Source organism: Prionailurus viverrinus, chromosome A3 (genome assembly GCF_022837055.1).
Source record: "Prionailurus viverrinus isolate Anna chromosome A3, UM_Priviv_1.0, whole genome shotgun sequence".
NCBI lineage: Eukaryota > Metazoa > Chordata > Mammalia > Carnivora > Felidae > Prionailurus > Prionailurus viverrinus.
In genome coordinates, this window is record NC_062563.1 from 128,921,819 (window position 1) to 128,946,814 (window position 24,996).

Below are 24,996 nucleotides of genomic sequence, written 5' to 3' on the forward strand. Positions count from 1 at the left end.
CAGGAAACTTCCGTGCCCGCCCTAAAAGAATCTCCGATTCCTCATATTCTCAGGACTGACACCGGTTGAAGTCAGACCCAAAATTTATTTCCACGAGTTGCAGAATTACAATATAAATTGAGTTTACAGCCTTTCCATATTGAGCATGTGACACTGACAGGGAAAGAGTGGCATTCCAAAAGCTAGAATAAGTCAGTTTAGATGACTTTCGATAAACGTCAAAATCTAGATTTATCTAATACCCTGGGAATTTTTCTCTATAGAAGCACCCTGTCCTTCTCTCCATGAGGAAACCCTGCAATGCAAAATGACCACCATGTCATAATACATAAATAATTATGGGTTGATAGATTCGGAATATTCACAGGAAATGACTCTTAAAGAAACGACAGAAAGAACAGAACTGGACCTTTAAAAAGTCATCCCACCTAAACTTCTTAGTCACTTGGGTAAGCTGCGTCCCAGAGAAGCTCTGATCAGAACCTTCATCACTTCCCATCACTTTATGAAAACGAAATGGAAGCTGAACATTTGCAGGCTCAAGTTGAAGTCACCCTTATCGGGTCCACTCAAGGAAGGTCCCCTGTTTGTTCATTTCCTGAGTGTCATCCCTACCGAAAGTCCCACAGGAATGTGACATCAGCTTATCAAATGTCACTACTAACTGCTACATTTGATTAATGTATATTCCAGTCCGGCTTTCTACAGACTTAGTTAAAGGTTATACATTCTGATATATGCCCTTAGAAGGTAGGCTATCACCATCTGTGGAGGGTTCCATCACTCAACTTTATCATTTTTTAAAATAATTTTTTAAGCTTACTTATTTTGAGAGAGACAGAGAGAACACAAGCAGTGGAGGGGCAGAGAGAGAGGAGACAGACAATCCCAAGCAGGCTCCGCAGAGCCCGATGCAGGGCTTGAACTCACGAAACAATGAGATCATGACCTGAGCCGAAATCACGAGTTGGACGCTTCACCACCTGAGCCACCCAGGTGCCTCCCCACCGTCACTTAACTTTAGCGTCCATAGGGAAAGTTGGCCTTGCCCATGATGATGTTTCAATGACTGAGTGGCTGTTATCTAGATAAAAGCACACATTGTCTCAGCCAGCTCCCCCGGACGCTGTCCCCATCATGATGCTGAAGCTGTCCTTCCTTTCAGATTTGCTCAGACTTGGTGTATTTTCCATGGCAATATGAGATGGGAAGCAGAGAGCACTATGGGACCTGCCCAAGGTCAGAGCCAGGATGGAAAGAGAGCAGGTGCATAGGATTCCCAGCCTATGCTCTTAAGCCCGGCCCCAGAGAGCTTCCCCAGTAAGGACATTCCTGGAATATCTCTTTATGATGTCCCCTCCTGTCTACTTCCTCTGCCACTGCCCAGCTCATCACTTCTCTTCTGAAGGTTGTCCCAATACTCTCTTAACGCCCTGTCTACAGTCTCCTTCCCATAGGCATTCTCCACAAGGGCTCCTGAGAGAGCTGAAATGTCAGTCTGACCTGCTCCTTCAACCAGTGGCTCTCAAAGGTCAGCAGAGTGAATTCCCAACAACGCAGCCTGCAGACAAGCCTTCCCATCACCTTCCCCGCTGCTTTCACACCTGCAAATGAGCCTACGTTTCAACTGGGCAGAATGGCTTGGAGTTCCTCGGGCACGGCAGATCTCACACGGAAGGTGTTCTCCCCCAGGGATCTCACTGCCACCACCGCCCTGCCACCAAAATCTGCTTTTACGTGGCTTGCGCTAACTGCCACTTCAAGATTTGGCTCGCTCGGTGTCCCATTGCCTGGGCACCATTCCTGGGGACTTCCGGTCTTTCGGTTCCACCACTTGAAAGCTGAGCTCTGTTCTGAAGCCTATCCCCATATAGTGTACTTGTTTAGTGACAGAACTCTCTCCCGCTATGTGTGCGAGCTCTCTGGAACCATCTCTGTCTCCTACCACACAGTCTGACACTTACTTCACACTCAATGCTATTTAACGGATGGATGGATGAATGCAGGGATGGATGGAAGGATGGATGGATGGATGGATGGATGGATGGATGGATGGATGCCTGACATGCTGTTTTCTTTTGCTGAAAAAAATTACCTCTTACTCGCCCTCCCCCACCAGACTGGATTTTTTTTTTCTCGATCCTTCAAATTAGAGGATATTATCGCTTCTATCAGTCATAGTTTCAGAAATGTAAAGATTAATACTCACTACAAGCAGCAAATGTTTCATCCTTAAGGTGCCACAGGAATAACATTTGCTAATTTGTATTTGCATTTGAAATTGAAACACAAATTGGCACAAGAACTATTACACATCCCGGCTAATTAATGTTCTAAAAATGAATTATGCAAATCAACCTCAACAGGCCTCAGAAGCTCTTTCCCTGTATAATGAACGACTCGGAATGTGAACCTTGTTTCAGGGCTGATTCTGATGGGGCTGTGAGCGCAGATAGAAGCCGGGCTTTAGAACCAGACTCAGCCAGTTCTGTCTCTTGTAGCCAGGTGGCAGTCGGCCTGGGCCTCACTTTATCTACCTGTTAGCTGGGAATGAGAACGTCTACCGAATCGGGTTCCTGAAAGAGTCAGGGAAATGACTATTACAGAGTTCCTGACTATTACAAGGAGCTGCCTCTAAACATTTGCCTCCTCTACGCTCCAGAGCGTCCTCCCTGCTCCCGCGCTGACCGTGCCCTGCCTCCTTCGCCAATGCCGGTCCTGCCTCAAACATGACCATGTCCTCCGGATCCCTGAAATGGAGACTCCGCCATGGTGGGCTGTTTCATTTCCTGCACTAAGAATCCAGGGAGTGATGGGACAGCTAGCTTGGCCACCGAGTACGCCTTAGGCCTTGAGAATGGAATGTCAGAACAGCTGGGAGGAGGTCATGGTGACTGGGGAGAAAGCAGACAGCAGGGAAATTCTGGGCAGCTGTCTGTGTGGTCTGCAGGAACGCCCCGATAACCTATCATCCTGACCACTAGCTGTCTCCTGACTCGGCGGGGCCTAGACCAGCTCCTGCAAACCCGTCCATACGACGCAAGAGCGTGGATCAGGGACATGTGCTCTAGAAGGACTTGTGGGCTTTCACTAGAGTCCTACTACAACCCCTGCAGGCGGGTCTGGTCGTGAACATGATGATTCGAAGTAATACATTAATGTGCTTCCAGGAGCCCAGTAAGAGCTAAAGGCTGGGGCAAAAGGGCAGGCATGTGACCATCAGGACAAAGCAAGGGCTCACCAGGAAGACTCCCTGACAGGCGAGCTCTAAGCTCTTGCGGCCAAGGCCATCAGCGTGTTGATTCCCTTAGTTTTTCAGCCATTCATACACACAGTGAGGGTAACAGCACAGGAGGAGCCCGACAGCAAGTTCCCTTCTGAAACCGCTACTGCCCCATGTGGTGACCAGCCTGGCCTGGACGAGCCGAGTCCCCAGGAGAAGGTGGCACCAGCGACAGGACCAGGACTGACGGTTCCTGCCGTCAGCCTTCCACATCTAGGCTAGAGGACGTTCCCGATCCACTAGTGGGGGGAAAGGGCAATGTAAACGAGCGTCACATGTCACCCGGGCACACTGCAAGTAGCTGGCCTTCCTGGGGGTCCCCGACACAGACGGGGGGGGTCAGCGTCTTCCTTTCTCCAGGGGAGATAATTTGGTTCTTTTCCATGTATTCCTTTGACTGAAAAGTTCACGTTCAAGGATCTCAAGTTAAAGATATTATTTAAATAGCAACAGAATCAAGAGCCATGTGTTCGCAGTCTCAGTACCGGGGACGTTTTCCTCGGATGGAGAGAGCTGATTCCCCCCCCACACACACACACCCTGTACCCACGCTTATTATGTGGCTCAGACACACAAAGAATAGAAAAGCCTTGGGGTTTTCTGCGCTACAGAGTAGGAACTAGCTCTCAATTGACGTATTTAAAGTAGGGATTATAAGAGAAAATTGGAAAGTCTCATGAGAGAAACTGCCTCTAAATTATTTATGGTCAGCGCCATGTTGTTTTACGGCCAACCTTAAGCTCGGTCTGCTGACATGATGAAAAGCAGCAGCTTCAAAGCCAGACTTCCCAGCTTCAAAATCCCAGCTCCGTGGCTGGATGTGCGTGTGTGTGTGTGTGTGACCTTGGAAGAGTCATTTTATTGTTCACTAAGCGTCCATGTCCTCAGCTACACAAGGAGGTTTACACCTGCGGCACGGGACTGAACTTGACTGAAAAAGCATCCAGAGTAGCTGCTACAGCTGCCACTGGAGGCAAGATCGCCTGGGACTGGACCCCTACTCCAGGACACTCCAGCTGAGCGGCTTAGGCAGGTGATTCTGCGGTGCCCCAGGGCCTCCACAGCCCAACAGGGTAATAATCGTACCGACCGCCTAGGATCCGTGAGAGTATTAAGTGAGGCTGCCATGATCTGAATGCCTGTGTCCGCCCAGAATTCATGTGTTGAAATCCTAACTCCCAAAGGTTTCCGTATTAGGAGGTGGAGCCTTTGGGAGGTGCTCAAATCCTGAGGGTGGAGCCCTCTTGAGTGAGACCAGCACCCTTATAAAAGAGACTCCAGAGAGCCCCCTGGGACTTTCCACCGTGGGAGGACATGGCCAGGGATCAGCAGTCTGCAACCCAGAAGAGTGCCCTCCCCTGACCGTGCCGGCAGCGTGACCTCAGACTTCCAGAACTTTAAGCAAGTTATTTCTGCTGTTTATAAGCCACCTAGTCTGTGGCATTGTGTTACAGCAGCCCAAACAGACCAAAACAGAGTTAATGCATTCATACAGGGTCCGGTGCATAGTAAGTTCTTCCATGTTGGCTTTTAGGACCATTGATTTCTTCGAGCACTCATCGAGGGCACCCTCCATGCCAGGTCCTGTCCTAGACACCGTAACGCAGGGATTAATAGAACACCATGCTCAAGTGGTTCCATGTTCACTGGACAAGATGGTGCGCACACACAAATAATTCTAGCAGAGTGCGGGCTCCACATGAAAGCCAGGCTAGGGAATTTCAGAGAAGGTGACATTTGAGACGAGCCTTGAAGGATACCAAAGTGTCCAAAAGGGCGACAGTGGGTTCCAGAGAGCAGTACCTGAATGTACAAGGCACGGAGGTGAGGACAGTAGGGAGCACAGCAGGTCGGGTGGGACGAGGGGGCGGAGCCTAGAGGAGAGGTGTGGCCCAGCTTATACCAACTCTGTCCCAAGTGACTGGGAGCCAAGACACCTTGGTTTTCAACTCTCCCGAGTACCAGCTCCGAGAGTGTGGATTAACTTCCCAACTAGCAAAATGAGAATATTAAGGCATGATCCTTGGGGGCCCTCCCAGCTCTCAAGCGATTTAATTCTCACCAGATGGCAAACTTTCTGGGGACAGATTTCAGGACCTATTCCTCTGCTTCCCCTCGTGCACCTCAGCGACGGCAGGTTCGGTGCTCAAGAAATGCCTTTTAGGCTTTTGGAATTTTCTAGTCTTTTCTAGCTCAGGAATGTCTCGTTTTAACAGTTTGCTCACAAGCAGGTCTCCGAAAGCATGTATTTATAAAACTGAGCCCCCCAATCTCTAAGGGTTTTCTCATTAAAACAAATTGGAAGTGCCTATACAAATGATGTCAAGGCTTTGAGAATTCAAAACCAAAGTGTTAGCCATCACCTGACTGCTCTGGTCCAAAGGACGCTGAGGTCCAGAGCCTCTTTGACAAAGACAAGCCAGGACTCTCCAGAGCAGACAACTTGGGAAATGTGCAAAAGGGGCTCCCAGCCCAGGCTCCTGCACCCGATAAAATTAGCCGAAAAATGATCGCCATGGCAACAGGAAATTTGTTCTTAAAGAAGGTTAGAAATAATGCCTTTGGAAGAAACTCCGCAGCAGATAGAATATTCTCAGATTACACAGAAATGGTGTCTATGCCAACAAAGTGACGGGCCAGGCGGCTCAATTATCTGGATAATTTAGGCCTGAACCAGTGATTTGTAAAAGAATAGGAGGCTTTTAAAGTCTGAAGAATGGAATGTGGCAGGTATGGCCGCCAGGGCTCAGGCGAGGACATCAGAAGCCCTGCCTCTCCTCCAAGTTTTCTCTGCCAATCTGGGACCCGGAACAGGACTCGCGGTCCCGGGGCGTTGGTCTCTGCCAGCTACGTCCCAAGAATCAAGGAGGGGTGCACGGAATTGTTAGATGGATGGTCAGGAAGTCATTGGGTGAGGGTGAGTTCTGGAGGACCGATTCCAGCACAGGTGCCCAGACATCCTTCTTTCTTTTTATTTTTTAATTTTTTTTAATGTTTATTTCTGACAGAGAGAGAGAGAGAGAGAGCACAAGCAGGGGAGAGGCAGAGAGAGAGAGAGAGGCACAGAATCCAAAGCAGGCTCCAGGCCCTGAGCTGTCAGCACAGAGCCCAACATGGGGCTCGAACCCACGACCCGTGAGATCACGACACTGAGCCACCCAGGTGCCCCCAGACATCCTCCTTTCTGCCCCCCCAAAAAAGAGAGCCCAGATCCCCAGACCCTCCCACCCACTTTCTCTCGAACGCATCTCCGTTTTCTACACATCAGCCATCTTTCTTCTCTGCCCCCACCTTTACCTCCTTTATTCCATCCTTCCTTGGAAGATTGAAAGGCATGTGGCAAATTGAAACCCATTCTGCTTTCATCAGTTTTGAGAGGAGACTGCTCAGCCTGGAGGACCCAGGCTGCTCAGCTTCGGATTCTCCAAAGTCCGGGCCTCGCTTCCTCATCTGTAAGAAGGGGATGAGAATAAAGGTGACTTCCTCATGGCACTGAGGTGAGGAGCGAATAAATCAGTATTTGTAAGCACTTCGAACAGTGCCTTGCACGCAGTAAGAGCTATGTCTGCATTTGATAATCCCCCCAAATCATTGAAAACACTCAAGCCACTGCAAAAATCAGACTGGACTCTCAGACATGGAGGCACCCTGGCGATTCCTGGGTTCAGATCTCTTTCACTGTGAATCATTAAGGAATCAAAATGCTGTGAAATGCCACATGTCACCCTGCGTCCTTGTCATACAGATGAGAAACTGATGCCCAGAGATAGAAGGCGTCTCTGGGGTACAGAGTCCAGGTAGCCCCCAGGGGTTTTCTGAAGGAGACTTTCTGTCTTTCAGGCAAGCCCTGGGCATCTGAGCGGGGGTAGATCTCGGCAGCTCCCAGCCCCGGAAAGGCCTGGCATCGTGCTCTGCAAATGTTTGCCTAACATCTCGGCCTCCCCTTTGCTTGTGTTTATTTATTTACTCGGTAGTTTGCTCATTAATGAACGAAGGTATTCCTCAGGCAGAGATAAGGATCCCAGGGGCCCGTGAACTTTCCACGAGCTGAGCGGATAAGCTGTATCTCCAAACAAGTTACAGCTGACAATTCACGTCGAGACCATCCGGCTGCGGGGATCCCTCGCACCACGACGGCTCATGGTGTTTCCGCAGCACCAGAACCTAGCGCAGAATCCGGAGTGTGAGCGTTAGGAGCCAGGTGGGAATCCGGGCTATGACATCGTTCAGCCTCGTGGGTTGGCCAAGTTACTTAACCGCTCTGGGCCAGCTTCTCCATCCTGAAGGGTAATAACATCCAGCACGTGTTGAGCATTTACTGTTTTCCAATTGCTGTGTTAACAGCTTCACGCATATTACCTCATTTAAATCTTACCATCAGAAAGGAGAAAACAGGGGCGCCGTGAAGGTATTTTCCAACAGAGTAAATAACGTGCCCATAACGCAAATTTACTTCCTGGTTAATAAGTAAATGGCACAACTTGGGCAATCATTCTCAGGGTCTTCCTGGTGGCTGTGAGAACGGAGTTTTATGATGCATTGGCTGGCCGTTGAAATCGGCAAATCTTACTTCCTTCGCTCCTCTGGGTTCCAACTACTAGACTGGATCCAGAAGAAAATGACCTTGTTTCCCCCCTCCCTCCCTTCCTTCTTCCTTGCTCCCTTCCTTTCTACTTCCTGTCTTCCTCCCTCCCTCCCTTCCTTCCTTCCTTGCTTCCTTCCCCCTTTCCTTCCTTCTCTCCTCTCTCCTTCCCTACCTTCCCTCCTGCCCCCTCCCTTCCTTCCCTCTCTTATTTAAATCAAACATTTATCAAACACATTCTCACTATTCCATACCAAGTTTCTTATTAGCAACTAAGCAAACAAAACTGAATAAGGCAGGACCTTCACTGCCCTTAAGCAGCTAGCAGTCTTGTCTTTTGTTTTGCCAAGTTATCTAATTCCACGAAATGACAAAGATCCCCCCCCCCCCAATAAAAAAGCTCGCCAAGATCCCAAATCTCCATATTGTTTTGTTATCAACGGGAGAAGAAAGAAGATTCATTTCTGGAGCCTCTCAATGGGCAAGGTGCTCTCCTATCATCTCCCTGAATTATTATACCCTTTGAAGGGTATTATTATGTTTCGTTTTTATGGGAGGCCTGGGCTGCTCATGGACTTGTCTGCGGAAGCCAAGATGGGCTCGACCCACAGTCCCTCCCCTCTCCGCACACACACGGTTTTCTGTCGTCCCGGGCTTCGCGACGTCCCTTTCTCTGGGTTGACGCTGCCGACGATGACTCGTATATTTCTGGGAATGCTTTTCTCCCCTTTTGGGGGGATCTGTCTTCAGCCCCGCTCATCAGCCCCCTTCCTGTGCACGGTCACGACGGGCCCGTCCCACCGCACCCCTGTCTCCCCCTCCCCCCACCCCTCTCCCGCCCAGGGAACGCGCGGTCCCGGCCAGATTTACAGCCACTCACACAGCTGTTTCCAGCCAAGGTGAGGGTTTCCTCTTAACGGTGTCGTTTACAAGTCAATAAAGCCCCGGAGCCCCGTTTCCGGCAGCCGGTCCCACCTCGGGGGCTCTGTTGTCTCGCCGGCAGTCAGGGTGCCCAGGGCCCGGCTGGGGGCCTCATTCCTGCCATAAAGACCTCCTCTCCTCAGAGGGCAGAGTTCAAAGCTCTGGCTCCCCAGGACCCCGTCCTAAACCGTCGGCCCCGCCCTGCTTTATGGCTCCCGCTCCCCTCCCCCCGCTCCCCTTCCCGCAGCACAGAGCCCAGCCTGGGCTCTTATCTGCCCCGGAGATAAAGGCCGGGCTCTGGGAAGCCAAAGGCGAAGGCGCCCGGGCCACTGGCCCCGGCTCCCACCGCTCTGGGGTGTGTTTACTGAGCTCGAGGGAAGAAGGCCTCTCTCAAACCGCAGAGAAGACACTCCCTCCGGGGCTGGCTTTCTGTCTTCTAGGGGGAGGGCCGAGGGGAAACCTCGGCGCTCTCAGGGGCTCCCTGCCTCCCCGGAGGCTTCCCCAGGCCAAGGCGATAATGAGGTGAGAGAAGATGGCGGCTTAATGGGCCTGGGCCTGCGGAGAAGGGGAGCCGGTCAGGCCCAGGCCCTGCGAGCCGAGGCCCCGTGGGGAAGGGGGAGCAAGTCAAGGTCACAAAGCCCTGGGATGCCAGAGCAAGGTCAGAACCGCCCAGGGCGTTCACTTAGGCACTTCTTCAAGCAAGGTAACCAGAGCACCTACTGTGCCCACGGCACTGTGGTTCACGCTCTGGGGTTGGGGGGGGGAGGGCGAAGCAGCCCCAAGGCTGCGGCCCAGGGATGTTGCCAGAGGCGAGAGGGTGCATCCTGACAAAGAATAGAAACCCGCCTGGAAAGCAGAGGGAAGTGAATACATTTCCTTTAAAAGGGCTTGTGCATTCAGGGGGCACCAGTGCAGGTGATTTGGGGTGGGGCGGGGCTCTGTCACTCTCCTGACAGAGGGGAAAGAGGTGCTGGCTGTCGCATCTCCCCCTGGCCTGTATCTAAACCAGAGACACCCCCCCTCCACACACACACACACACAGCTTTCTCCCATCTGGTGGTCACAGGCAGCCCCGCGGGGAAGGCCAGGGTCATCTACTTTGTACCCACACGGTCCAGCAGGGAAGCCTGCATTTACCGAAACCCACCCCGGGAACTGGACCAGCCAGTAGGAAACACCACGCGCGTCAGAATTTAAGGGATGCGTCGCATGGCCTTGCCACCCGGCAGGTTACACATATACAAACAGTGAGTGCATCGTGCAGCCCTAACCCTTCTGTGCCTGGCCCGGGGCTCGCGGCAGATGGTCGGAGTAAGATCGCCACTTTTCAAGAGAAAAGGCTGAGGCCCGGGGAAGTTACAATGACCCCAGCTAACATAAGGCCATCACAGTACCTTTGCGTGGTACCAAAACAGTGCCCCTGGGGGGTGGCTGTGGCCCCGTGGGAGCAGGCTCCTGAGCAGATAGCCTGTGCAGAGGAGGTCCCCTTCCCTCTGGGCAGAAGCGGAAGCAGAAGAGAGCCCGGGGTGCACGGGGTATGGACAAAAGCATGTACTGGACTTCGGCCTGCTTGGTCAGGCGTCCTGTGCGACGCGAGGAGGCCACCCTGAGCTCTAAGAGAAAGTGTCCAGGCCACATACAGCCGAGGCAGAGAGACCGGCGGGGGCTGCAGTCAGGCAGAAGTGTCTTTCAGCCCCAGCTCCGTGACACGACCCGCTGGCACCGCAGCCGTGGGGAACTCACCCTATCGTTTCTCTGTGGACTAAGGCTAATAATACCCACTTCGCCAGGGTTGGCAAAGATTTAAAAGTAGATAGCAGTTCTTATTTTCCCAGCGCCTCAAGAACAGAAGATAAAGAATCCCCAGAGCCCTGGATGTCTTCCTTCCTTCCTCACTTGGAGACAGGTCTTAGCTATTTGTTTCCTGCCTACATGTAATTACAGTGCGAGGGCCTCACTCTCCAGGCCTGCTTTAGTGAAGGAGGAAGGAAGTCACTCAGGCCTTTTCACCGCAGCTCCCTGCTCAGAGACGCCAGCTGGGAATCTGACTAATCTGTGACTGCAGCCAACAACCCCCCAGCATGTTCCAGATCAAGGTACTGCACAGGCCATTCGGGACGGCTCTTGTGGCCACCAACCCACCACTGTTCTCAGGCCCGCCTTCCAGGACACCAGTCCTCTCCCACCTCTCCCACGGCCCTGTGAGTTTATGGCCGGGGAGAACGAGAGTCCCCTCCACCCACGCTGCAGAGCACCCCAGGGCCACTCCAGCCCTCGGATGTTCCCACCGTGAGCTGGGCCATGAGAACGTCCACAGCGTGTGTCCCTCTCTGCAGGGTCTGCGCGGAGTGCCGCATCGGAGAGCACTTGGCAAAAGTCTTGACAGAGCTGGGAACCCATCAGATGATGAAACTGCTTCGTGGCTCAACTCGGTGACACGGCGTATCCAGAGAGGACCGCTGGCTTTATCCAGAGACGTCCTGGACAGTAGCCATTTCCATTGAGTTAAGGAAAAGAGACACAACTCCTTGCAAGACTGGCTCTGCTCTATGACCTTGAACAAGTTCCTTCACACTCTGCAGCAGACCTTCTCCCCTACACTAGGGCAGTAGGAATATGTAACTCTCGAGGGCCCTTTTGGAGCTGACAGTCCCGGATGCTGCGATTCCGGGAGTTACAAAGGACCCTTGCCTAATCGGTGGTATGGATCAAAAGAGAAGATTATTTGTGAACATTGAGCTGCAGGAAAGGAGAAACGCCCTCCCCGGGTTGATGGCTGCAGGATTCATCTGGCTTCATCAGAAAAAGACCATAAAGCTGTTTTGCAAAACAGGTTGATTTCAATGAAGCATCTTGTGGATTGATAGACTCCTGGTCAGCGCAAGAAGAGTTTGGATCCTTGACAAGAAGTGGTCTTTATTATTTAAAGTATCAACAGGGCAGAAAGATTCCAGTTAAGGTCTATGTGCACTAGGAGAGGTTATTTTAGCTAAGATGTAAGAGATTTACAGCTTTATTCCTCCCGGGCCCACCCAGTACCTGGCCACCATGTGCCAGACCCTGTGCCGAGGACAAAGAAACGACATACCTCTTCCCCCGCAGACTGGGTCTGCCAAAGGGACAGTCATAAAGAGGATAGTAGTTTACCACACGCCGTAGTTCCGCGGGGATCCACAGGAATGTCGAGCCCGAAGGTGGCTTGAGCAAGAATTAGCATCTCCATCTTACAAAATGGTAACCGAGGCTCAGAGAGGTGCATTCATTTGTCCGAGGCCACGCAGCCAGGGAGAGGAAGAAAAGTTTGCAAATTCTGATCTTCTGACTCGTAGGCCAGAGCTCCTTCTATCCACTTCCGTGCCTGTCTGCACCGGAGGACCCAAACCTGAGAGGTTATCATCCCTCAGGGACCCCTGCACGGAGCAGGTAGGTGCTCCACGAGGATTTGTTAGCCAACTGGGTTCTTGGTTCCACTACTCTAGACAAAGGCTTGATTGCTTCTTGTAAGCCCTTAATTTACTTCTCTCCAGTTCTTTCATACCGACTGTTTGTTATAGGATTGTGGCTTCTGCAAATGGAAAATCCTAAAAGACATTGCTCCTGCAATCTCCTTAAGCCTGCTGGTATTCCAAGCACAAACCTCAAAACATGCTGCTAATTTCCTCCAAAAAATCGTAAGCATGTCTCTCCATCGCAACGGCAGGAAGACATAGCAGAGCCTTGGAATTAGGCAGCACTGGGTTCCTGTCACCGGGTCACTTTGGGCAAATATTGGCCTATTTCAACCCAAGGGGTCCAATCTATGAAATGGAGTTCAAGCTCCCCTTGAAAAGATGTTGGACTGGCCAGATGAAATTCATCAGAGCCTCTGCCACGCCATGGGCTTTTTAATGACGTGAGTGGCCTTCTCTACCCCAAACTCCTTCCACGACTGGGCTTAAGCAAGTCCATTTCCCTGGCCCATTTTCTTCTCCGTAAGAGTTTTTCCCTCATCACACTCTCTGGCCCACTGGTATTTCAGATCGACCTGAACTGATGACCAGAATTGGACCATCTGAATTAATGATGGCGAATTCAGAGCCTCCCGGATTATCTGGTCATCCTCCTGGACTCAGTCCGTTGACTGAGTGGCAAAGGTCCCTGCCAGCAACAGCATTTAGAACAGGACAAGTGTGTACCCTTGGCCCAAAAAAACATTTCGTAATGAGGAATGGCTTCTCTTCATGGCTTCAGCTCTGACGACACAACCATAGGGACTTGGGGGACCCTTTTCATTGAGAAAGCACTAGGCTCTGTGCAATCAGAATCATCTTATCGGCCAGGCTCCATAGCTCCAGGATCCAGCTTGTGAGCTTTTTAAAGGGTCCCACAAAAAAAATTTGAGAGCTGACAAAAAAAAAAAAAAAAAACCTGGTTCTGAAACACAAAACAAAAACAGCAAAATCAAAATAGGTAAATGTTTAATTAATTGTCTTAAAAAGCTAACACTATGTCCCATGCCACTTCGTAATTGTTAAATTTATCACTTGTGAGCATTTCATTGCATTAGAAAACAGTGTGGAGGTTATATATTTGCACGTGGCATGAATTTCCAAATAGATTGAGAAGGAAAAAAAAAAAAAAAAAGAAAAGAAAAAGACCTTATGGTAAATTAATCAAGTTACCCATAGCTAAATAATTTTAAAAGCAAAACTGCAGAGTTCTTTTGAACTTTTTTATAGCAAAATAACAAAAACCCCATAATACATAATATGGAACGAAGGAGTCCCGTCACATATGACAGGATGTGGGGCGGGGTCTCCGAGAGTGAGAGAACCAGGGTCTCCGGAGGACTTTCAAGGGTCCAGATCATCGTCTGCAAAGTCCTATTACTTTCACCAAGAGGTAGGCACCCACCTAGACTGCCCAGACAGTGGTAAAGACTTTCAGATATTTGCTCACTCAAGAACTGGGTGCCATTTTCAAATGCCGGGCCACCCTTTTTCCCAGTTCCTTCCGCCGAGCATTCCTTCCGCTAATCAAACCCCGGTCATCCAGCTCTGAGGGAATGTTTACTCAGTACACACCATTCTAGAGTCAAAGGCTGAAGGCCACGCTAAAGTTAAAACATTAAAAAGGAAGTCTTACCTTTTGGGTCAGTGTTACAATTTTCTGGGTGTGGAATGTGACCCCTGGGGGGTTGTAATCACAGTAAGTGGCGACGTGGAGGAGAAGACAGCCCTCTGGGATTGAAGCAGAATATTTAGATCTGTTCCCCAGTCCACGAGGTGCTGACACTGCAGAAATTCTTTATTCCCTTCTAGACTTCAGTTTCCATGGCTGTAAAACGGGGGTGATGATCCCCACCGGGAAATTGTGAGCGGCGAACAAAGTGGCTTTTGAAACCCGAGAAGCGCTATACGGGGTCAGACGGTTGTGCACCATGTAGCCAAGATTTTTTTTTTTTTTTTTTTTTTTTTTTTACTTTAGTGCAACAATAAAGGACTCCCAGCTGAAATAATTGTAGCTTCATTGACCATCTTCACAGTTCGTACTGAGATTTAATTGTGAGAAGTTCTATTCCCCCACGATGGCCACATCAGCGCGTCTCCTTCCCGGATGCTCTCCCTGCCGTGGGATGGTCACATTCCTCCGCCGAGAGGCGGTGTCCACGCTCCCTCTACTCAAACCTGAGTGGCCCGGCCAGGTGCTCAATAGCCCTAAGATAGGATAATTGTTTTATTCATTTATTTTTTTTTTAATTCATTTTGCTTATCTGCATTTATAAAATTTCCATAGCAAGCATCCCACTTCCCTCAAAATAAGTCATTTTTCAAAATGCCCCTCATATCCCCACCCTCTCAAAGCATCAGCAGGCATTGGCTGATATCTGACTCTCCATAATTCACCAAAATAACTGCTCGCCCCCAAATCCTGACAAGCTTATACAGGTGGACAGACTCCAGAAACCACCGAGGTCCTCAGCTGGGCAACACGAGGGAATCCAATGCTCGGATTCGCCCATAGTTAGACCTACCAGCCCAGCTGCCCCAAGAGTGGAGGAAGTTTTCCCGAGGCCCGAGCATCAAGGTTTTTTTAACCAGGAGAAAGTGAAGCTTTTCATTCATTCATTCATTCATTCATTCATCGAATATTGGTGAAGCCCTGTGTGTGCCCGGCATGGGATACCTCTGAGAGCTGATGGAGGGCTCTGCCTACAGGCAGTGAAAAATACAAATGAAGCCGTGATCTGAATGTGGCATAAACGCCACGAGAGGGGTCACCTGAGAAGGTAAGTGCACGGAGCAGGTGCACCGGCCCAGAGGGGGAGATGCAGGAGGGCCGCCCGGATAACGGGATGTAGTGATGGGGATTTAAGGAGTATCAGCGTCAGAGGGCAGAATGCAGTGTGCTGTAACACACACGTTTATTCCTCCCTGAAGCCTTAGGTTGAAATCCTAACCCCCAGTGTGACCGGACTAGGAGATGTGGGCTTTGGGAGGTAATTAGGTCACGAGGGTGGAGCCTCAGAGAGGTCCCTTCTCTTCTTTTCTGCCCTGTGAGGACACATGAAGAAGACAGGCCGTCTGTGGACCAGGAAGCTGGCTCTCACCAGACACCGAATCTGCCAGTGCCTCGATCTTGGGGGTCCCAGCCTCTAGAGACGTGAAGGATAAATGTCTGTTGCTTAAGCGCCCTCCCAACCCCCACCAAGTCTATGGTAGTTTTATTGTAGCGGCCAGAACCGACTAAGACAGAAATCAAATGAGACCATTCTTGTGAGCGCACTTTGCAAGATGGAAATACGGGGTGTGGTGGCCAGCCCCTGGCCACCCAGCCTCTGGCTGCTTCTGTACTCCAGCCGGGACTCTGATAGGGCGTGAGGCTTCTGTCTGCCGCGTTGATGAGCACAGAAAACCTCGGACCGTGACACTGACACAGGTCTTTGGCTGTCATAGTCTCTCATACTTTTATCTACCATTCACTAAACAGGCAGGGCAGGAACAGCCTTTCTCGCTCCGAGGCCAGTGGCCAAGGTCCGAGATGCTGCTGGGGACACATCTCCCCTGCCAGCCTGGCCCGACCACGCTGCCGGCCAGGTGGGGCTTGTGAGACAAGTGCCCTTAATTTGTTCTGACGTCCAGCCAGAGAGAGAGCCAATCTTCCAGGGAGCACGGAGAGCTCATGTCCTCCCATTATCCACTGGAACCGAGGGTGAAGGCTGGAGCCCCACCCCTCTCCTGCAGCCGTCACCCTGGGCGGGTGGCTGGGGACCCTGGCCTCAGCCACTCAGTCCGTATGTGTCCTTCTGTGTCACCGTCCAACATCACTAAGAGGCTCTTTCTAACAGAAAAGCCCTGCCATCGCCCCTGGGGGTCCTTCAGTGCCTCCCCTTGGTCCCTAGACCAGGAAGCCCAAGCTTGTCAGCCAGGCCCTCCGTCTCCTGCTCCTCTCCAGCAGACTGGTCCCTGCCATTTGTTCCCCCCAGAGCCAATTCTGACCATTTGTTCCAGCCAGGCCCCAAATGGGACCCCATACCTTCTCCTTTGTATGACTCCTGCCAATCTTTTAAATCTTTGTTAAAGTGTCACTTCCTCCAAGAAGCCGACCCGGAACTGCCAGCCTCCTGCCCCTGTTGAGATCCCACAGATATGTATCATTTATTAATCTTGCTGCCTCGATGTGGCAAGACGGTGTTCTCCCACCTTCTGCCCTGCTTTTCCCCACCACGCCCCGGGGGCGCCTGGGGAGTCTTAGGTGAAATGGAGACTGAAGCTTGTCAGCAGAAGTCTCATGAAACAAGACGGGTCAACATCGGCAAGGGGGGTTTCGTTAGTCATGTAGACATTTAACTCCGAAGGCCTTGCAAGGGCCCCCAGGTGCCGGCAGGAGCTGGGATCAGACCCTGATGGTCCCTGTGATGCTCTTGCTGAGGAAGCCCAGTCGCCCCCCTCCACCCAGGGCAGGGCAGAAGGTGGAGGAAGCCCAGGAAGGAACCTTATGCACACACTAACTCTCCTGAAGACACAGAGCCTGGCTTTTAGAAAGTACCCCACTTCCCACAAAAGGGCCCCAGGAAAACCAGAGGTTCCTCCAAATTCTGGTACTGTCACCAAAAAACTCTGGGAAATAATTATTTGAACCAAATTTACCCCATTTCTTTTCCTCAGACTCTTTCAAGTCCTCAGGAGAATGGAGGCATTGCAAATCTCCAAGAGGGAAATTAAGTGTGAATACTAATTCTGTTCATCTGGCCACAGTGTCTGATTTGGGGGAACACTTCTTCTTTGGGGAGGGGGAACACCTCTTGATGCACCCCAGAATCAGTGTTTCACGGAACACAATTCAGAAAATGCTGCCCTAAAGATATTTATGAACTTAAGAGTTCCCGAAGGAGCCTATCTCCCAATATCTAGATCTTTTAGAGAATTTTATTGATATTATTTCTTAATATATCATAAAGAGCCTGCTTTTGAGGCAGCCGCGTTTCTTGTTGATGACGCACACCATGTATATGAGTGTTTCCCTCATTACCGTGGTTACCAGGAAGCTCAGAATTGAGTCCTGGCCCGCATCCAGCTACTGCCCAGACCTCTAGAGGGACAAATTTGTCTTCTTACCTTTATTCTGTTACTGTCTTGTCTCTTCTGTTTTTCTTTTCTCTTAGCCATGATTCCTTCATGTATTCATTGTAAACCTATTTTACTGGTATGTCAAAAGCTTCTCGAAAGAGAGGCTAGGGGTGCATAAATAAATGTAAACAACTGTTGTATTGTTAGCAATAATGATAAGAAACACAGTTGCATTCCAAAGAAGAGGGGACTGTCCAAGAGACATTGACTATTAGCTCTTTCCTGACCAGGAAACGAGGACCCAAGACTTGTTTCTCTTGGCCTTAATCGTCACGTTTAAGTGTTTCTAGTCTCTAAAGTCAGAAGACGTGCCTCCTTCCCTCCCCCCACTCTCTTGAGAGACTGGAACAAAACCACCCTCGAGATCAAATAGATTACATTAATGACACAGAGAAAAGAGGATGGTCTGTGCCCACTCTCTGAGCTCCCCAGACAACAGGCTTTTGTGCTCAGGAGAGAGACGGGGGCCGGGGGGCACTTGACAGGCTGCATCCACTGGACAGGGCCTGCTGGGCTCACACTCGTGCCCTCCAAGACTCCGTGAGTTGGGTGGACGGAGGCCCTTTGATTCTTGGCCACTGCCCCCACCACCGAGGGACCCTGCCTGCCCAACACCCAAATAGCCACCCCCAGGGCCTTTCGAGGGCCCAAAGGAGAGGTGGAGTCTTCAACAGACCCCACCCTATTCAAATATTCTGCCTCCAGACAAACTCAGTTTATCATCCCTTCTGACAACTTGACTGTGAAGTGACCCACATATGAGAAACACTCTCCCGCAGGCCTGTCTTCCCTGAGCCGGAGCTGGAGATGGTCACCCATAAGGCCCCTTGTCCCCATCTCTGGACGGTAGCCATCTTCTCCCCCTTTAGCGCTTCCTTCATGGATGGTGGCCCAGGAGCAGACCAGTGGCTGCCTGAAGCCCCTTGGATTCTCCTGGGAGGCCACGAGCCCCTGGTGGGCTCTCTCTCTCTCTGCTGTTGTGCACACCCCCTCCCCCACACGCTGAAGGACGCTCCTGGGCAGAGGCGCAATGGTTATGAAAACAGCTGTATTCATAAAAGCTGGGGAAGGTGCTGCTCAGACCCAGAGGGACAGTGGAAACTGTCCGGATTAGACCTTCCCTCTCTGACTCCATCAGCACAGCCGGTGCCACATCATTACCAATCTCCTTGGCTGTGCGTTCTAGCAGGTATGATGTGCTCCTCGAAGACTGGAACCTCGTGGAATTCACGACTCCATGTTTACGCCGGGGCCTGCCTCTGAGTATGACCTAACAAGTCCAGAGGAAAGGCGGTAAGAAGGGGGGAGAGAGAGTGAGGACTTCAGAGTTTGGGGAGGTCAGACCCTCTATTTTCATGACCTCCTTCAATCTTCACAAAAACCGTAAGGGTTTAGATGTTATCGTTAACCCCGTCTCAGAAAAGAGCACATGAGGCTCAACCGGGAAGTAACTAGTCAAGTTTGGACCAAGTTCCAGCCACTCTCGCGGCCCTGACCCTCCTCCGGCTCCACCCAGGGCTGGCCCAGGAGTTTCAACTTTATCCCAGAGGCAGTGGACCATGAAATCTTTCTGAAAACTTCGGAGTTGACTTTGCAAAGCAGTGTTCAAATTAGAATAGGGATTTTCCACCACGGAATTCTCGGCTTTCCGAGGCAGCCCCGACCACACATCAAAGGCATACTCTTAGAGCAGTTCTATTTGTTGGGCGTGTAAGTCAGAAAAAATCAGAAAACATCTAGAGAGAGAGATTCTTCCCCATTCTTCTCTACACGCAGGTTAGTGTCCTTCTGCGAAGCCCAGACTTCATTCCGCAGAAGTCCCCAGTTCTCCTGGGAGAAGAGGAAAGGAACTATCGGCCTATCGGCCAGGTCGGCTCACTTCAATACAACAGACAAGGCCTCATTAGGCAGCCGTGGGCACCAAGGGGACCCTGAGGCCGCAGACCCCATCCCTGGCCCACTGGGCACTAGCATCCAGACGGGAAGTTGGAGTAGAAATAAAGCGTTCCCAGGATCACCACGTGCAAGGAGAGGTTTATGTGAGGCCTGTGAAAGTTTGACCGACCCTCGGTTGTAAAAACTGCAAAGAGATTTATTTGTGGCTGTCCCTTCTGTGGGTGTCTGCTCCAGGGGAAACAGCAAATCTTTGTGAGGGACCTATTGGTTCCTGTGTATGGCTTCCTCTGCTTAAAAGAAGAAAAAAGAAAGTCATTTAAACTATTTAATTGGCCTAATTTGTGTTCTTAAAAAACGAAAATGAAAAAAAGCTGAGATTTTATGGGTGGTGTTACATTTTTAACGGGCAAGTATCCCAGGCCCATACTTTTAATTGGAAAATGTCAAACAGCTGGTTGTTTTAGGCTCGGAAATAAGAATAAGACCCACCGTTTGCTTCAGGGCCACAGTTTACAAAGTGCTTCGTGTCAGAGACTTTTCTTTGCTACCAGCACGTGTGGAGATTAAATTATGATGGACATGTGTATCTTCACCATACTCTGTTCCCGAGATGCTTCGAGACAACCAGCAGGCTTGGCTCGCACAAGACACAGGTGTAAGGCCTCACTGAGGTTAAGCTCTATCACAGACGGGGCCGCCAAGCACTTGGAGCCTTTCCTTGGCTGAGACTTTTCCGGAACGTAGCCCGTCATCCTGCGGTTATCTTAACGAGGCCTGGAAGTTCCGCCTGTCCCCACGCTTCTTGGCCATTTCTGGGGGACGAAGGGCCACGTTCGCTCATCTGAAGCCGGACGTGTCGGGACGAGGGCTGGGCTGGAGGCGGGAACAGACTAGCGTCCCGTCTTTTGCCAGCATCCTCCTCTCTGCCTCAGGCCTCGTCTCTGTCGTCCCTGTGCTTCCGTTTCGTCACGTGCGGAGACTGAATCCCGCCACGTCCCATTCTCAGCACCACGCCACAGATGCTGTGTGATCTTGTGCGAGAATTACAGGCATTACCGCACTATTGTTTCGTTATTGTCATAGACCTTGGTGTCCGCAGGCCCAGGCCCGGCTGCCAGCTCTATCTCTTGCTGTGAAACCGTGGACACGTCACTCCCTCTCTCTCGACCTCTAAGTCCACGTCTGTAAGATGAAGACGGTGCCCTTGGTCAGGGCACCTTGGAGTAAAGCCACCAGACGAGCACAAAATAGCGAGCTTGCGCTAGAATGTAAACCGATGCCCTGCCCCCTTCACTGAGAAAGTCTTGCTGTGAAAAAAGCAAAACAAAACAAAACAGCTGGTCTAGACAATATGCTGAATGAGTGGTGGTGCTGCGTTAGCCCTTCCATGACTAAACAACATGATTCCAACGACATTCTTATCCTACTTATGAGATGAACAGGGACCTAGGAAGTGGGTTTGATTCAGAATTATTGCTATCCAGGTAGGGCCACTATTCTAATTAGCCCACGGGGCTTCACAGGGGACCTAACATGGCCCAGCACGGCCGCACGTCAACACGGTGATCCCTTCCCAGCTCGATGGGCAGATGAGACTTGAGCGAGAGTTTATCAAGAACTGGCCAGACCTATAGCCCCAGACAGAGCCCATCTGTAGAGGAGTCGTGGAGAGAAAGTTCCCTGAGACCGGGCAAGTGGGGAGGGCTTCCTAGGTGAGATGGCATTTGCATCTACATTGTTGGCGATAGCCTACACTCAATACAATGCAGAGAGGTCCATGAACACAGTGCCTTACACGCATTATCCTTGTGTTCATTTTTCTGTAATCTAGAAATGAGCTCTGGGGCCCATTTGTGGGACACCCACCAACTTTCTCAGGCAGGTATCTAGACCTCTTACATATAGTCACTTTCCTGCTAACACCTGGATATGCTTGGACAGAGGCAAGCATCGACGTGTACGTCTACGTGTAATACAATATACAATAGTATTTATGCAGGTGGATCCCAATGGCTGGTTTTGGTGATGCCTCTAACTCAGTCAGCCCCAAATCTCAGCTAAGACTCAGACCTGCGCTTGAAATGCAAACCTGTTCTCGTGTGTCATCAACTCCGTCCTCTCTGCATCCAATTGGCTTTGACAACTGGAAAGTTAGATGAGCCATCGGGCCTTTTGTTCATTATCCACACTTCGCTGAAATTATTAAGGAAAATATATAGGTACATCTGCTTGGAAACTCTTTCCTCCCCTATAGTTCAGAATCTTGCATTTGGGGATATTTTGTCGTATTTTAAGTCACCCGATGATAATTGAGGGCCACGTCTGCCCCTACGGTACTCTTTGACCTTCCGGTTTCAGGCATGAACTTTCTTTCTCCTTGTCCCTCTGCATTTCTTTCCATTTGTCTGTCTTTTGGTAGACTTTTTTTTTTCCTGTCTTTATGGTTTTTCTGCACAATCCACTGGCCATGTGATGGTTTAAATTTCAACTTTCAAATTACTCTGTGTGTGTGCGTGTGTGTGGTTTTCCCTGTCTAGAAAGGAAATATTCCCATGGGAAAAGATAAGTGTGAAATGAGGGTGGCTAGGGTCCTATCTTTGAGGTGTCCAGACTCATACAAAGAACTTTTTAATGAATTGTTTTTCCTGAAAAAAAAAAAAAAAAAAAAAAAAAAGGAAGACATGTGCAGTCTCTCCCCCAGAGGGTTCTGAATTCTTGGCTGAGGAGGATAGAAAGAGGATGCTTCCAACCCCTCCCCCTTCAAATCCTAAATCTTTGAAAGCTACCCTCGGATCAAGCAATGTTTTCTTGCAAATTTTGCAACGAGAATTCTAGACTTTTTGACTACAAGGCACATCTGAGCTTACGAAAGGAGTGAATCGCTTTGGGTTTGGGGGGCCCTTCTAGAATCCTTGGGAAGGGCTCCTTTTATTCCTGGACCTCCTTTGATGACACATGACCTTTGACTCTGATCAATGCATCCTCCTCCTGGGGCAGCAGAGAGGAGATCAAATCTCTCAGCGCCCAGAGGAAGAGCTGGCCGTTAGGCCCTGACCTCCCGCCCTGCCCCTAACCTCACTGATAATTGAGTTTTCCAGCCATGCTCATCAGCAGGGTCGAAACACAAAGAAACAAGCCCCTCCTGACTCTGTCTTTGCCCAGATGAAACCTCCAGCCAAATCTGTTCAGCTCACACCAACATCCGGCACCGGAACACTCCGGAGAGCCGGCGTATCTGGGAGACGGCTCCCCCATTCCAGCCTGGGCCCCCTGACGCCACCCACATCCCTGCTGCAGGCTGTCACTCGGACAGCATTTGCTCCTCCTAAAAGAGTGCTCCGAGAGAGAGGCCCTCGTCTCCTTGAAAGATTGCACAGCAATTGAGAAAGCACCCCCACCCCCAGCGCCTTCTGTAAAAGCACATTTCCCAGACTCTCCTTGAAGGCTAAAAATTTAAGAAACTTTCTCCAGGGCACATGGGGGGCCCAGTCCGTTGAGCGTCCGACTTCGGCTCGGGTCACGATCTCGCAGTTCGTGGGTGCGAGCCCCGCGTCGGGCTCTGCGCTGACAGCTCAGAGCCTGGAGCCCGCTTCGGATTCTGGGTCTCCCTCTCTTGCTGCCCCTCCCCTGCTCACACTCTGTTTCTCTCTCTCAAAAATAAATGCACATTGAAAACAATTTAAAAAAAAAAAACCTTTCCCTACCTCACCTTCGATCCTTGTAAAATTTCTTATTTTAGAATAAAGGAAGGGATAAATAACCTTCTTCAGAGCACCGCCACCCTAGGTTTGGCCCCCTCGTGGGAGGAGTGGACAGCTAGCATCACGTCCGTGGCCAGCTGCTGAAGAAGCAGGAGGTGATGGTTGGGAGGCTGGTCTGCACTCAGTCTGTCTGTGGCTTATGGCTCACTGGGGACTGGTTCACAGGCAGCCAGAGGAGAAGCCCTCCCTGTGTGGTTTATGAATAATAACAATGCTTTTCCCACCTTGCATTTTACATGGTCTCCTCTGGCCCTCACCCCCACCCCCACCCCACCCCCCACCAAAAGAACTGTATTATGTCCCAAGAACCCAAAGGGCAGCAGACTCCTCCAAGGTGACCCGTGCCCAGACGAGGTGGAGCTGAGCTTTGGAGCCAAGGCTGCGGACTCTGAAGCCCATGAACTCTCTGCAGCATCTCCCTGCTTCAGGAGGAACACGCCAGGGATAGGAGCTTGGAGGCGGAGGGAGGGACCGGGTGTGGAGGGCCTTGGCTCTCTGGCCAGGACTTAGGGCTTTCTTCCAGAGCCTCCCGCAGTAGCTGCTGCAGGGAGGTAATATATGTGCAGCGTTGAACAGTCAGGGTATTTCCCCATCTGGAAACTGGAAAATGGAAAACCTCATCCGAAACAGCGCCTTAGCGCCTGGGCCTGCCAGACGCGCCCTCCCCAAAGCTGGGACCCGTTGGCATGAAACCCTCCTTGCCATCACCGCTATTTGCCTTCTTGCCTGGGTGGTGTGGAGCTCCGAGGGGCCCTTTGCTACAAGGTCCCTACGCTGCCCGTTTGGATGTAGAAGGTCCGGGAGTGAGGTGCGAAGCTATATTTTTACCAAGTGCCCACAGGTGGTGATTGGCCATGGACAGGTTTAAAAAGAAGAAACACACCATAAAAGCCCCCCCCTCCCCCCGCCTGGACACTGGGAAATAATAAGGCTCCTCCTGCAGAGTCTGAGACAGTAGGTCCAAGGGGGAACCAGGAACCTGGATTTTTAACAGAAACTGAGCCAGGATTGGGGTAGGGTGAGAGGTGGGTCACGCAAGTGCAGGGTCCGATTCTTTATTTATAGGCTTGCTCCGTTGTCCATCATGGACATGCTTACGCTAATTTCTGACGTTCTCTATCTCGGTGTCTGGGCTGCTTGGCCCTCCTTAGATTTTGCACCCTGGACGAGTTCCTCACTCTCCTCGCCCTAGTCTTGGGTCTGAACAAAAGCCCCAGGTGACCCCAAGTCCAACAGCTCAGCACCACCTTCCAAGGTCTTGCCCGCATCTCCGGCATCAAGCCCCTCCACTCTTCACACTGCCGATGGCCTCAGCCATATGCACAGCGTCTGCACCCCTACCTAGTGCACCCCTCCCTGATGACCGGGTCTCGGCCTGGCCCTTGGACATGCTCTCCTGCAACATCCTTGTTTCTTCTGGGATCCTCACTCCTCCTGGCCAGCTTCTCCTCCTCCAGCGCCACCACAACCTCCCTCGTGCGCTAGGAGCTAGGACCCCTGCCACACACTCTCCCATTTAAACCACCAGACACTCAGGGTGCCTGGCGTATGCAACTCAGGATCTTGGGGTTACGAGTTCAAGCCCCATCTCAGGTGCTTGAATGAATTGATGAGTGAGTGAGTGAAACTCAGGACACAATGGGACGGGCACAGGCTTTGGTCTCACAATACAAACTCAAGCTTGAATCCAGATCCACTGCTGACTACCTTACCACTCCCGACAGAGACTCAGCACTCCCGGGCTCCATTCTTCATCTGTAAAATGGAGCTGATCAGGCCCCTCTTGCAGCGTCGTGAAAATAACCAAGTGTCGGCACCACAGTAACTGACGGGCCATAAACTTAGAAAATACTAGGGACCAGCTGGTAGATCTTCCCTTCTCACCATCTTCTGGTGCTCTCTGCTCTCCAGGGTGTGCACTAAAGCCTTCTGAGTCTGCCCTTT

General features: G+C 51.0%; 1 long non-coding RNA gene across 2 annotated transcripts in view; it reads right to left on the bottom strand.

Moving 5' to 3' along the window:
• Positions 1-6,539: 6,539 nt before the first annotated feature.
• Positions 6,540-24,996, bottom strand: part of LOC125163044 (uncharacterized) — a 33,659-nt gene continuing 15,202 nt past the window's right edge. The window contains exon 3 of one of the 2 annotated variants that reach the window (XR_007151250.1): positions 6,540-6,733. This is a non-coding gene — a long non-coding RNA (uncharacterized LOC125163044). Of the gene's footprint in view, positions 6,734-18,421; positions 18,666-24,996 lie in introns of those variants that run through there. The other variant, XR_007151251.1, reaches the window with a different exon arrangement.